Source organism: Podarcis cretensis, assembly GCF_951804945.1.
Source record: "Podarcis cretensis genome assembly, chromosome: 6".
NCBI classification, from domain to species: Eukaryota; Metazoa; Chordata; class Lepidosauria; order Squamata; family Lacertidae; genus Podarcis; species Podarcis cretensis.
The window spans coordinates 62,927,629-62,940,000 of NC_137175.1; positions in this window are offsets into that span (position 1 = coordinate 62,927,629).

Below are 12,372 nucleotides of genomic sequence, written 5' to 3' on the forward strand. Positions count from 1 at the left end.
TTAAAAATTGCTTTTTTAAACACAAGATTTTTGGACTTGGAATAGAAGTCTTTTCTAAAGGAACCGATGCTCATATGTATAAGTGGGGGAAAATAGGCAAACTTTTAACAAATTTTCATGGGTGCCTTTTGCTATTTTTACAGCACATTTTAAAATAAATGAGAGATTAACGTAGGAAGAAGTACTTAAGATGCATGCTCAGTGACTATTTTTTCATAACGTTTTAATGGGCTCAGGGCTGAGCTCCACTAAAATCTAGATTTATTAGAAACGTTTCATGCATTTCAATGGAGTTTTTCATCATGAATCTGGATATTTTACATTATTTCCATAGAGTTGACCCTTTGGTTCATTAGAAATGCTCCAGTATAATCAATGGACCATTTCTAATGATCCTGGTTTTACAGCAAAGCCAAGGGTCAGTTGTACTGAAAACAATGGTGCTAACCTCTCGGTTTATTAGGAAAATGCTTCCATGTCTCAATGGAGCACCTCTAATAAATCATATAAATAAGTGCCCTGTACTAAAAATTAAAAGAAAAGTGAAGATTCGCTGGTTGTGATCCTTCAGAATCACAGCAAGTTAGAAATTAAGTACTCTACCTCTCCCCTCTAAGGATTTAGCCTGGTGCTGCTTTTGCCCCGAAAGCCCTGTGGCCTGGGAGGCAGATTGGCTCCCAGCTCTGCATACAGACTTTGCCCTCCACCCAGCAGAAAGAGTCTCTCTTGGGACAGAAGGTTCCTAAAGCTTCCCATCCTCCCCCCCACCTGCCAATCACACACACGTCTGTGCTGGGCCACATAGACCACTCCCAGTGATCCAGGAATGGGACAGTTATGTGATGTTCTTTCCAGATAGCTGAGGAGCCCAAATCTAGTTTTTTCCAATGGCCATTTCCCCAAATATCACAATGTCCTGGAGTGTTGAATTTCCTTTCCAAATCTCCTTCCCTAATTGTGCATGTTCCCACAACAATCTTCATCCCATATTCTCTAGAGCCCAGTTTCCCATTTCTTTTCTCAATAAAAGTGGTAGGTGGTACTGCCTGGAAGTGGATCTAATCTGTAAACATAACTTAACTAATGCTAAACTGTTTGTTCTTATTGCTTCACTTATTACTTCACTTACAATGCATGCAGATTTACATCTCAGTCACTAAGAGCGGAATTCAACATTGCACTATTATAAATGTTGGCATAGTGGTTAGAGAAATAAGGTAAAGGGATAGTAAGTGGACTAGGACCTGAGAGACCAGTGTTTAAGTCCCCACTTGGCCATGACACTCACTGAGTGACCTGGGGCCAGTCACTTCCTCTCAGCCTAACCTACAGGGTTGTTGTGGGGGTTGAATGAGGAAGAAAACCATATACGCCACCTTGAGCTCCTTGGAGAAAAAAGCTGGAATATAAATACAGTAAATAAACATTCCATCTGTGCCTGCATATCATTTTGCCCAGTGGAATGATTCCCCTCTCTCCCCAGTGCTATTCCAGGGGTTCTCTTGACTTCCCCTGAGCCAATTTCAGGCAGTGTGGAGGGCATATGGAGGGAGGAAGACAGCCTCTTTGCACAAGTGGAAGCAATTTCACAGGGCTTCTTCTGACACAGTTAGTTCAGTGAATCTTGCCTTAAGCATTCCTTCCAGTAGCACCTTAAAGACCAACTAAGTTAGTTCTTGGTATGAGCTTTCGTGTGCATGCACACTTCTTCAGATACTTCTTCAGGTATCTGAAGAAGTGTGCATGCACACGAAAGCTCATACCAAGAACTAACTTAGTTGGTCTTTAAGGTGCTACTGGAAGGAATTTTTTTTGTTTTGACTATGGCAGACCAACACGGCTACCTATCTGTAACTTGCCTTAAGCATGTTGGCTAGTAGGGGCTGGGAAAGAACCCTGCCTATGCCTGAGACCTTGGAGACCTGCTGGACTACATGGACCCATAGTTTGGGGTCAGTATTAGACAGTCCCATGTGTTTCATGTTTGTTTTGTTTAGACCAGTGGTTCCCAACCATTTTTTGGCCATGCCCCACCTAAGCATCTCTAATATCCTCATGCCCCCACTTCCTGTGACATATAATTCTTATTATTCAAAAAGTGAACTCCTATTCACATGGAGGAAGACTAAAGGCCATTAACTGTTAATATGTCATTCTCAAATTGCCCTCCTTAAAAATCAAATTGCCCCCCTGTGGGACGCGTGCTCCATATTGGGAACCACAGATCTAGACCTACCTATCTTGTAAAAATTAAAAGACCAGCATTAATGAAAAGTGTGAGTTGCACCAAGTCCACTTTTTCCCTTTGAAGAACAGTAGAATTTTGTTTCAAAAGAAGCTCACTCTGGCCATACAAAAAATCTTCTGGTATCATAGCAGACCTGTCTAGACATCCATCACTTGGCTGTAGAAATGCATAAATTGACTGGGATTGGAAAGAAAGAGGCAGTCCTCACCAGTTTTTGGATGACAATTTAGCAATAACTTTTACTTAACTATTGCCATCAAGAAATAATTTATCCAAGATTAACAGGGAGGGAGGGAGGGAGGGAGAAGAAGCTTCCTTCCTTCCTTCCTTCCTTCCTTCCTTCCTTCCTTCCTTCCTTCCTTCCTTCCTTCCTTCATCTTTCCCTTTTCCTTAGGTCCTGGCATGGCTATCAATGCTGCTCTACCTCTGGGGTTATCTGTTAACTCTCAAGACTTCTGCCTGTGGAAAAGCCCTGTACATGGACATACAATTAAGCTGACACCAGGCTTTCCAGTAGCTATTGAAAATGTGCTTGGTGGTTCCTATCACAACCCTTGTCCTCTAACAGAGTGTGCAGGGAGAGGTGAATAACTTTGTCCTCTGTATAATCTCCCCACCCCTTTCTATGTCCATGAGAAGGGGTCAGCTTCATTTGTCCACTGAAGATCACTCTGGTCTCCCACAATATGCAAAAGCGTGTTACTTGGAAAATTCTGCAGAAGGATTATGAATGCAGAAGCCCAACTAGATTTCATTGATGAAGAATATCTCTGCTCTTCAAATGGAAATTGATCCCGCCCGTTCCTTTGTCCTCTAACTGGCAATGCTGTGTGGAAAGGATACAGGCTGTGTGGGGAAATCTACTTGTCCTGGGTGATTATGATAAAGACCACAGTGTGATTTTAAGCCCTTTCCTTCTCTAGAGGCTCCAGCAAATGCACCAAGAGGCAGACAATTTCCTTACCCACTCCCATGAGCTACTGCAGTTAATCATGTCAGCCCATGCTGCGGAGTGCTATGTTTAGGGCCTCTGGCTGACAAAGGCAGGAGTTCATCTTATGGTCCCTAGGGCCATCAAGAAGCCCTAAAATGTTCATTTGTGTTGCCTATTGTCTGACCACATCTGTGTGTGCTTTGCAAGTTTTCAGGGTTCACCTTCAAAGAGGCGAAGAGATGCATACAAATCCCCAACACACCAAGTTAATTTAAGGGTGTGGTGGTGGTGTTTTTTGCTTTTGAAGTGGTGACTTGCGCAGAGTTTCCTGTGTTAATTTGGTGATCTAATCTGGGCTCAGATTTGCACTTCAGCAACCCAGTGGGTTAGGAGGTAAAGACAAATCAGTGATAAAGACCACACAATCTAGATGGTAACTCGCATTCATCATTTGGCTTACTGATACACAGACCCTGTTGTTTCCAGCTGAATGAAAATGTCGGAATCTGTATGTGTAAATGGGTGCGTGAATAATTCAAATTCTTAATATCTACTTACAGTTATCAGGATCTTTTATTCGGCCAGACTTCTCCATAAGGTAAAGGTAAAGGGACCCCTGACCATTAGGTCCAGTCGTGGCCGACTCTGGGGTTGTGACGCTCATCTCGCTTTATTGGCCAAGGGAGCCGGCGTACAGCTTCCGGGTCATGTGGCCAGCATGACTAAGCTGCTTCTGGCAAACCAGAGCAGCGCACGGAAACGCCGTTTACCTTTCCGCCAGAACGGTACCTATTTATCTACTTGCACTTTGACGTGCTTTCGAACTGCTAGACTTCTCCATATTTCATGCCAATTTTATCACCTATGTGATAAAATCACCTTGAGAGTAGCTCATATGCTTTTTGTCAGTCCGTTACTCAGGTGACAGTGTCACATTTCAACATATTTGTCAAAATGATCCAATAATGTTGTGATTCCATGGGGGACCATGGTCCCGGTTGCAAATTTCTGAGGGGGCGCAACCAGCCTCCCCCCTCCCCAAGACAGGCTCCCTCCTCGAGGCTGGAGCCACAGGGAGGCAAGCCAGACCAAGACCAGGTCTTTGGGGCTGGGGTGCCACCTCCTCTTCCTTCTCATGGCTGGAGAAGGGACATCCGTACACGCCCTGCCCTGGACTGACTGAGAGGGAGGCAGGATGAGGTCAACGCTGCCCACCGAGGAAGGATGGAGAAAGAGGAAGGCAGGAAACCACTTCCACTTCCATGCCCCAAAGGGGACTTTAGACTGCTCTTAGACCAACTGTCAACCACTCACCCACTGCAATCCACCTCTGAAGCTAGCAGGAGTTTCAAAAACAGCCACTAACGTGGCACAGGCTCAACTATACAAGAAATCCCTTTGGTATGCCTAGAGAAGCTCTTTGAATCACACCTATTAGCATTATAGTTAACATATGGATTCATGTAGATGTTACATTTATTTTTGCATATGTGCATATGAGCGTACATGCATACTACCCATTTTATTTTTGTAGGCGCTGGAGGAAATAAAAAAGGTTAAAAAAAATGCCACGGGTTCATTAGTGTGTTGCATGCAATGTGCATTGGAGCATGAGTGTGTCCCGTCCTCCCCCCCCCCCCCCGGTTTTAGACATCATGATAATATATTTCCTAGAAGAATCATTTCACTTCATCATCACACATGGGCTCCTTTTCTAACCATGTTAATTGTTTCTGCATCAAAATCACTGATGATAACTCTTTCCTGTATTGTCATGTTGTCTATAAATATTTAGCAACTGGCTTGCCTTTTCCTGCGCGGCTCCCGCATTCGAGATGCAAAGGTAGCATCTGCTGAAATTGAAAGCAGCCACATTTTTGCGATTGCTTAATTAAATGCCAAAATTTATCTACATTAACAACAAAGTGGTAAAATTTATTGATCAATTCACATGATATAAGTTGACAAATGGCCCGGGCAATTTCCATAATTTTCTACATGTGTTAAAATTTGTAATGGGGGAAAAGAAGAGAGCGGGCGAGAGAGAGCACTATATTAACATTCAATGGGGAATGAAAGTGATGTTTTGTAATAGAAGCTAATGCCCTGCAGCAGTATACTTTGTTTTCCGTGCCCTGTCCAGGCAGAGGCTGTTTGAGTAGTGTACAGATGGGTCTCTGACAGTCCTACAGCTGTTCTCCTAATTGTCCATTAAGTGTTCTATTGATTCCCTGATTCAAAGTACATGTCTTTCAGCTCAACCTATCGTGTGAAGTGGCAGGCACATTCCTTGTAGGATGACAGAGCTGCCTGAAACCTAAAAACGTGGGCTGCCACTTTCAATTGAGCATCCTGCTTTCAAAGGGAAAGGCTTGGTTAAAGGAGCTTTGCAATAGCAGGATGGGATTTTAGTTTCCAAACTTTGAGCATCAATCAATTAAAGCAGCCTTAAGCAAGAGGAGCTTTAATTCCTCGTAAAGGATGTGTCGCTACTGAGGCCTGCCTGATGAAAACATTGGGCAAGCATATTGGCATCCTATTGATAACAAGTTACTAGATTTATTTAACCATATGCAGATCTTCCTCAAATTGTTCTGACGTGAGCCGTCAAGGGTATTCTTATTTAACTTGGCGCGCTCTCTCTCTCTTTAATAGCAAAGCCTAGATCATTGCTGATTCCAGATTATGCCACTCAGAAGCCTGTTTAAAATCATCTTTCTTTAATCTGAAAAAGTGAGACATAGGATGCCTATCAGTGGGAAGAACCATAAATCTTCAAAGAAACGAATAGCCCCAGATAAAACTGTAAAAGTTATTTAGTTCTCCAGAGAAAGAGGTTTATTAATCTAAAATTTCCAGTCCATTGTGCCATGATTTGGTTTTCACACAATATCTCATTTCTGGCAATGTATAAGGCTTGTATCTCAAGCAAAGAGTTGATCGCCTCAAATATGAAATAGAGGTGTCATCGAAGCAAATTCCTCCTAAACAAAAGTGAGGCTGGGATTCTTTAGAAGGTTTTGTTCACCAATATTAGTTTTTAAATAGCCTTTACTGTTAGGATTGGCTTAATTTCAACATACATACTTTTGAATGTAAATCTATGTACGGAACGTAAGAATTACTTTGTTGTGCCAATGTTTAAAAGATCTTGTTTACGATTTAACAGTTTATACTTATTGATGTTGAATGTATATTGCTAGAGGACATTTTTGTTTCATAGAACATAAAAGTTTGAGATGTCAAACTTTTACAGATTAAGGGTTTAAGAGAAATTATTCTTATTCTGCTGAATTATTTCCCGTAAACATTAACATCTTATTATTTCATGCCACTTTGTTTTATTGTACATTTTAGCTTTTTCCATATGGGATGCCTAGGTTTGTGGCATTATATCCACCATTATATCTCTCCCCCACCTCTAGATGTTATGTGGCACTATGAACCAGAATTTAAATTTGAACTTTAAACAAAGTTAAGTGTCCAATTTGTTGCCTGATAGACAAACCTACTGGTTCTTTCAACTCAGTATTATCAACACTGACTGTCAGTGGATTTCAGATGAGAGCTTCTCTCATCTCTACCTGGAGATGCTGGGAAATTGAACCTTGGACCTTCTGCACAGAAAGCAGGTGCTCTACCATTGAGCTAAGCCCTTTCAAAAAGTCCCACATCTTCACCTTGTTTTAGAACTTTACATTTCTAAAACCCTGGCCAGGCTTTCCAAAAGAAAAACTAAACACATGGGAAATGGCAACGGCGAGGAGCAATGTAGGTCAAAACACACAGGCTTCGTCACCATTTCTGTTACCTTTCAGCTCATGGAAATAGATGTTTTATTTCATGCCTGGAAATAAGGTCTTGGGTTATTCCAGGGCTGGTGGGACATGCACAGCAACGTCTACCATATGGGACATGCAAGCGGCCTTCCCTTTCCCATTTGGATCTTCTCCATATTGCCAACAAGAATTAAGAAGTAGCAATAGCAGCACAAGTGGAGGTGAGCATCTTATGCATTGTGAGGAGTCAAGTAGAGATAATACTACCCTTAAAAAAAACCCAACCTAATGTGAATTGCATATACTGGGGTTACAACATTCATAAAAATGCACATATCAGTGAAAATAACACTGAACTTCCTTTTAGGAGAAATTGTTTTGCAAAATGTATATATTAGTCAAAATTGCATACCAACTATTAGGAGAAATTTGCATTAAACGTTGATGAATTTTCATGAGGACATTTCCCCCCCCAAAAAGTTCACAAGCTAGTGTGAAAATGTGGAGAACTGAATTTAAGACTTGAAAAATGCAAAATTGAGAGAAAATGAAATCGACAGATTGGCCCATGCCTAATGAGGGCTCCCTGAAGAGGGCTATGTTCCCAGTCTATGGTTATATTTAGTATGCATTCCTCATCTATTTAGATCTTGTTCTATTTACATGGTAGGTTTTTGTGTCTACCAATATGTGATAGTTTTGCATACATTTACACACATTGAGCATATTCCTATTCTCAATTCAGGATTGTATTTTGGCCATCGTGCATGGATTAAAGATATATCCAAAAGGATATATTATTATTTATTAAATTTGCATACCACCCTTCATCCATAGATCTCAGGGTGGTTCACAACACAAAATTACATTTAAAAAAACAAAAAACACATAATAAAAATAAGAACAAAACCAAACCAATAATCCCCTTCCATTAAAAACACATTCAAAAGGGCATCAAATGTCAAAGAGATAGGAAAATAATGTTTCTGGTCGTAAGTATAAAAATGTGATGTTCTTTCAAAGTCTATCTAAGATGGTGACAGGATATATACTCTAATACCAGTAAAAACGCTTTGTGAATCTGCTCAAAGAATCAGCACTTTCAAATACACTGTTAGGAGGGTTTTCACACAAGATTTTCAGAAGCTTTCAGGTGTAGACTTTTGTCTTGTTGAATGAACTTCAGCTACACTAAATTTTAAGTAAATTTGTGATGACTGAGCAATATACATTGGCTGAGCTGAAATCCAATAACCCACAGGACAAATTAATTTTCAACAAAAAGGGCAGAAACCTCAAGTGCCACAAGACTATGGAATCTCCGAGTCTCTCTCTGGAGCCATTTTTGCAAATCACTACTGCTATTCATAATCTAAATCAGTCTCCTTTAGCAGCAGAAAGATCTTTTTTCATGACAAAACAGAAGATGACATTCATTAGTGCCTAACATGCATAAGCTACCTGAAATTTATTGGTGCTTTTCTACTTATGTGGCTATGGCTTCCTTTGCCTACTGAAATGGGCAAATTCCAGGTGTAAAACTTAAAACATATAAATTTTCACTTTTCCCAACAACTTCTGGCACTTTCTTCTATTTTAGAAGCTAGTGGTTAGGAGGAGCACTCCAATATTTTCCACTTGTGTGTCTCAGTGATGGGTTGGCAATCGGAAGTGAAGTAATGAATGGTCTCAATGTGTTGGCTGATTCCGCCCCCTCCCCCAACACATTATAACCTCTGGTATTGCTTGACCAAGCCTTACCTAACACACCTTTATTATAATAATAACTGGAAAGAAAATGCTCTTCCTCTTCCGATTAACTCCCCACCACCACCAGGTTAATGTTCTGGGAGTGGCTTATAGATTCACTATGAGGGCTCTCAGAAGACATGGCTGTTTCTAGTTTAAAACAAGACACTCACAACATTTATGAGCACTGGAGAAAGAATTTGACTCCTCCTTATTTATGACCAAGAACCAAGAACAATTCAGATGGGTGAATTGACAGTAATCCGCTCATTCCTCTGAAGTACATCCACTTCTCTGAATGTGAGCCATGCAGACAAACCTCAGTACTCTGCTTAGTGTATATCATATGCCTTAAAAAAAAAAAAAACACCAAACCAATTTACAGTTAATTTCTATTAGTTAACTACAAGTGGAATCTGGATTTTCAACACTTACTCATGAATATACTGAATGTTCAAGTTACCCACCACACATTCTTTGGTTTCAAATAGAAATGTAGGCCAGTCCTTCAGACAGACAGAAGTAAGTTTAGATTTCATATCCTCTGTAAAAATGGAAGGTGCTTGTTTGGACTACCTGTAGTGGATTGGCTCATATAACTGAGCCACTTGCTCTTTTTAAATAAATAAATAAATAAATAAATAAATAAATAAATAAATAAATAAATAAATGTACACACCATACTTCTCATGGTGGTATATGGTGCCATCTCACATATCCTAATTCTACTGAAAAAGAGGGTACGCCCGAACCCTGTATTTAAAGTGCATGGCCTCCTGAGAAGAATCCTGGGAACTGCTGTTTACTCTTCACAGAACTATAATTTCCAGAACCCTCAACAAACTACAGTTCCCAGAATTCTTTAGGGGAAGCCGTGTGCTTTAAATGTGTGGCGTGGGTGCAACCCTAGTGTGTTGCAACTGCCAACCAGTGAGTTTCATGGCTGAGCAGAGATTGGAACCTAAAACTTGTGGATCCAAATCAAGAATTCCATTCACCATATCACAATGTTCTTGTTACAGTGGAACCTTGGTTTTCGAACGTAATCCATTCCAGAAGACCGTTAGACTTCTGAAACATTTGAAAACCGAAAATCAAAGGGTTGTTGGCAATTTCAAGGGGGGGGGGGAGAAAAATGCACCTTGGAAGCCGTTTGAGTTCTGAAAAACATTCGAAAACTGGAACACTTTTGACATTTGGGAGTCAAAACATTCGGCAATGGAGCCGTTCGAGAACCAAGGTTTGACTGTGTCTGTTTTAGATCAATATGGCAAAATATGATCCATCACTTGCTTGGGCTGAGGATGTATGCCCAACAGCTGTTCCCAGAATCAGATTCATCCAAGGCCAAAATATCATGTAAAGAGAGAAATCATTCTACCTCTGCATTGATGCCAGGGGAGATACTGGCATGAAATGTCTATCTGACCTGACTGAGGTCATTTTTTCCTCTTCCCTATTTAAAATCCTTCTGATCTTTCCCTCACCGTCAGGAACAAGGACACCATTTTGTAACCAAAGTCTGAAATTGATGAAGACTGTTGGGCAAAGGCTTCCTCTAGCTCTTAATCTCTTTAATGTTAGATGTTCAGTTCTTTGTGAAATATATTTATGAAATATAAAAGTGTGTGCCCTAGTGCCTGACGATAGATCGGCTATGCTTTGTGGTTTGTTCACCCTATAAATGTGGGCAACACTCTTGGCCAATCAAGTGAAGCCCATCCACTGATATATAGTGCTACGCTGTAGCGCTTTAAAAAGTTGTTAGATGAACAGGTTCAGGGTTTGGCCACACAGCAATAACAAGGACTTGGCCGAAGGGTCAGTGTTATGCCTGCAAGTCATATAGGATCAAACCAAACTGTAATATTTGCTTATTATTCACACTTTTAAAGTTTGCAGTAGACTGTGTCACGCCATGGCTTGCCCTTCATCTGAATCTGAACAAAATGGTTCCCTGATAAAGTGGCCCTCACCAATAAATGAATATACAATGTCATTTTCAAACAGGAAAGGAGATATTCACAAGTGTAATTTGATCTTTCTCAGGCTGGTCCTTAAGGAACCAAGTCCTTGGGAAGGGTTTCGAGCAGGGGTTGGGGGGCTTTTTGTATCCATTTCAAACTGTAAGAATACTGGCATGCCTGGAGCAGCCAGTTTAGCAGAAAGGGAAGTCACAAAGCCTGGCAATATGTGTCCATCCTCTGTCCCACCCTGGTAAAAGTGCCATGACAAAGTCCATAGTGAGCACACTCATTCCGCCCCCGCCCCCTGTTTTACCATGATATCTGTAGGATTTTGTACCATTTTCATAACATATACAGGAAATAATGGGAACCCAAATGCATACCCTCCAACATTTCTCCGATGAAAATAGGGACATCCCATTTCATAATGATAAGTTTACTATTTATACCCCACGCATCTTACTGGGTTGCTCCAACTATTCTGGGCAGCTTCCAACACATATAAAACATAATAAAACATTAAACATTTTTTAAAAAAAACCTTTCCTATATAGGATTGCCTTCAGGCGGCTCAGGGGTCAGATAACTCCATACCCTCCAACATTTCTCCAATAAAAATAGGAACATCCTAAGGAAAAGTGGGACATTCTGGGATCAAATCAGAAACCAGGACGGCTTCTCTAAATCAGGAACGTCCCTGGAAAATAAGGACACATGGAGGATCTGCAAATGGAATATGAGTTATGAAAATTTGTGACTAGCTAATACTAAAAAAAAATATGAATAAATTAATGTCATTATCCCGATGGTAGGCAAATGAGATTGCTTGCTCAGTCCTTGTGCCTCTGTAAGCCTGGGGGTGTAAGGTGAATATTGAACTATCCCATAATGCAAAGTTCCTGGTTTTGATGGACAATCTCCCTTCCCTAGTGAATAAGTGGCACTGGAGGTTGTGTGTGTGTTTACATTTGCTCTACAGAAATGCTGCTGGACAGAGTATGTGAGTTTCATTACTAAGGGAGCGTGGGCACAGTTTGATGTTTTCTGTGATACAAACGGCAGTTGCCACACCTGTTCTGTTGAAGCTGGTGGTTCTCTGCATTTTGGATGGCAATATGATAGCATCCGCCTGTGAAATTATCTCTCTCTCTTCCATTTGTTTTGTTGGCTGCATATGAGCTGATCTCTCTTGCAGCTGTATTGTCACGAGACACCCCCCTCCCATCATATCATTCAGCCTAGTTTAGTCAGCAGCCTGGGTACCAAGCTGGTCAAAATATTTGAGTAACCAAAGACACTAACATTTCGGACTTTTGAAAAATAAAACTGATGAGTAAGGAACAACCCCACATATGGACATAACATGAAAGAGTAAAAACCCAATCCTAGTGTGATTTCATTGGGTTCAGTGCAGTTACATAAGGAACCACATTCCTTCATAAGTTACTGTACCTGGGTCTTGTCAGCTTAGACAAAAGAAGCCATTGCAGTAACAGGTATATGGCACAGGCTATATCTTTAGTGCTTGGGAAATGTAATGGAAAATGGAGAGAAACAGCAAAAACTAAATACTGCCTATCATCTATCTATCTATCTATCTATCTATCTATCTATCTATCTATCTATCTATCCATCTATCATCTATCTATCTATGTATGTAATTGACAAGGCACTATTTAAAAGTGTTTAAGCACG